The sequence below is a fragment of the Hyla sarda genome, chromosome 2 (genome assembly GCF_029499605.1).
Source record: "Hyla sarda isolate aHylSar1 chromosome 2, aHylSar1.hap1, whole genome shotgun sequence".
NCBI lineage: Eukaryota > Metazoa > Chordata > Amphibia > Anura > Hylidae > Hyla > Hyla sarda.
Genome location: NC_079190.1, coordinates 262,421,606 through 262,424,899, shown reverse-complemented (window position 1 = coordinate 262,424,899; position 3,294 = coordinate 262,421,606).

Genomic DNA, 3,294 nt, shown 5'->3' with positions numbered 1-3,294 from the left:
CATTTATCTTCTGTATCAGTATTTGACAACACCTCCCCCCAGTCTATGCCCTGTAGTGCAGCCCTCAGCCCAGGGAAATTTGCCTTTTTAAAGTTATATGTTTTTGCCTTCCCCGTCTGTCTTTGTTTTCTACTTTTTAAGTCAAAAGTAACTATATTGTGGTCGCTATTACCAAGGTTTTCCCGCACTACATTACCAACCAGCTCTGCATTGTTGGAAATGATCAGATCCAACAAGGCATCACTTCTTGTTGGGTCCTCCACAAACTGGCCTATAAAATTATCCTGCAATAAATTTAGGAATTTTCTCCCCTTTGTAGTTTTAGCCAACCCCGGACCCCAATCTATATCTGGATAGTTAAAATCTCCCATTATTACCACTGTACCTGCCCGGGCGGCCCTCTCTATTTGTTTATACAGCCGACCTTCTATCTCTTCAGTGATATTAGGGGGTCTGTAGATTACACCAAATACTATTTTTTCAGTATTTCCCTCCTTTTGTAATTCTACCCACAGTGATTCCACCTCCTCAGAATCATCACACACTATGGCATCGTTCACACTGACTTTCATACCACTTCTTACATACAGACAGACTCCACCACCTTTTCTGTTCATTCTATGCATGCTCTGTCCTTGTTTGTTTTGTATTTATATATCTAAAAAAATATTTAGGATTAGTTTTGCTTTCTTTGGCCACCTGTCTCTCATTTTGAATTTTTGCCGTTTTTATTACATTTTTACAGATTTTATTAAGTTCTTTGTACTGTTTAAATGTTATCACTGACCCATCAGATTTGAATTTTTTGAAGGCTATTTTTGTTGTTTATTGCTCTTTTAACATAATTTGTCAGCCATGTAGGATTTAGTTTTAATCGTTTATATTTGTTCCCCTTTGGTATATATTTAGCTGTATAGTTATTTAGAGTTGATTTAAAGATGTCCCATTTACCTTCTGTATCAGTATTTGAGAACACCTCCCCCAGTCTATTGGCTAATGGTATTTTTGAATTATTGGGGTTACAATTTTTTGAGCTACATTTATTTTTATGGCTGGTTTGTAACCCATGGATCTCCATATCCACTGCTCTTAACCTCCCCCCACAGGACTCCTCTCCACCCACCATTATGTCCTGCCCCCTCTCTAACCTATCCATCCCACTGTCTGCTTTCTTTGCTTTATTATCCTCCCCCCACTCACCTAGTTTAAATACTCTGCCACCCCTTCCAGGATTCTCTCCCCCAGCACAGCAGACCCCCTTCCATTCAGGTGCAAATTATCCGTAGAATAGAGTTTGTACCCCAATGAAAAGTCAGCCCAGTGCTCTAAAAACCCAAACCCTTCCCCCTTACACCACCATATACCGCATAGGTACATCCAAGTATTGTACCATTTAGTACCTGTTAAGCTGTCAAGGTGCTCCATACCGTCAAAGTCCAAACAATAGTATCCACCGGCTGGTGTTTTAAAAAAATACAGAGTTTTTTCTGCTAATAGTTAGGCATATTACTGCCCTCATCAGTGCATACTGCATAGGTACATCCAAGTATTGTACCATTTAGTACCTGTTAAGCTGTCAAGGTGCTCCATACCGTCAAAGTCCAAACAATAGTATCCACTGGCTGGTGTATTACAAAAATACTGATTTTTTTCTGCATATAGTTAGGCATATTGCTGCCCTCATCAGTGCATATCGCATAGGTACATCAAAGTATTGTACCGTTTAGTACCTGTTAATCTGTCAAGGTGCTCCATACCGTCAAAGTCCAAACAATAGTATCCACCGGCTGGTGTTTTACAAAAATACAGAGTTTTTTCTGATAATAGTTAGACATATTACTGCCCTCATCAGTGCATACCGCATAGGTACATCCAAGTATTTGCACCATCTAGTACCTGTTAATCTGTCAAGGGACTACATACTGTTCAAGGACAGCCGTAAGTAATCACCTGCTGCTGTTCTAGACAAATACTGTTTAAAGAGTAGTGTAGCGTATTGTAATACCTTCATAAACGCACTAAGTATGTCAGGCAGAGAAGTGCCAGGACGTGCACAGAGGAGTGGCAGAGGCCTAAATACTTCCGGCAGAGTTGGCACCAAGAAGGGGAGGAGACATGCGCCGCTTGCTCCGCTAGGCGGCCAAGTAGTGATGCGGAGAGTGACGTGGGAGGCGGTGTTGCAAGTTTGCAAGTGTTCAGGGTCCTGAAGCAGACACTGTTGGGGAACCTGAGGAGGACATCAGTGACATGCACACAACTGTTAATGATTATGAAGCCCATCACAATTGGGAGCCAGGTGCAGAAGGGGCTTCATCATCATCAGGGGAAGAGAATTGCCCTTGAGGCAGCAAGGCGGTAGCATGGTTGGCAGTCAGCGTGGTGGCAGTAGTGGAAATTCAGGAGCCACACGTGCCCGGGGAGACCACCTGCTTCGTGGCAGCCTACCTTTCCGGGAGGTAGTGGAACAGGGGTTCCTGGAGACGGCGCCAGTAGCAGTCAATTAGTGCGGACTGCGGGTGGGAAAATCAGCTACTCGGCAGTGTTGAAGTTTTTCATAAGGCATCCGGAGGAGGTTCACGTAGCTACATGCAAGATCTGTCAGATTTATTAAAGAAATGTCAGATAGTGGCCCATTACTCTGTCACTCAAGATACCATTTTGCATGTTAGCTAAATCAAACATGTAGAGTCAAAATTACACTAGCTCATGCTCCATGATAATAAGTACACTAAAACCAAGCAGAAGACAGACTTAAATGGGCACTGTCAGATACAAAAACTTTTCATATGTTGTACATCTTGGCAAAACATTAACATTTTCATAAGACAATTGTATTTCCTTTTTATAGAAATCATGTCTTATAAGATTATGGCTTTGTCTAAGCTGAAGCACAGGCATGGACAAAGTCCAGTAAGTGAGGGTGGGCTAGCACTCCTCTGTGCTCTCTCCTGTTTGAAGGGACTCCTCTGTGCTCCCTCCTGTCTGATAGGACTCCTCTGTGCTCTCTCGTGTGTGATAGGACTCCTCTGTGCTCTCTCCTGTCTGATTGGACTTTTCTGTGCTCTCTCCTGTCTGATTGGACTTCTCTGTGCTCTCTCCTGTCTGATTGTACTGCTCTGTGCTCTCTCCTGTCTGATAGCACTCCTCTGTGATCTCTCCTGTCTGATAGTGCTTCTCTGTGTTCTCTCCGGTCTGATAGTACTCCTCTGTGCTCTCTCCTGTCTGATAGCACTCCTCTGTGATCTCTCCTGTGTGATAGCACTCCTCTGTACTCTCTCATGTCTGATAGTACTC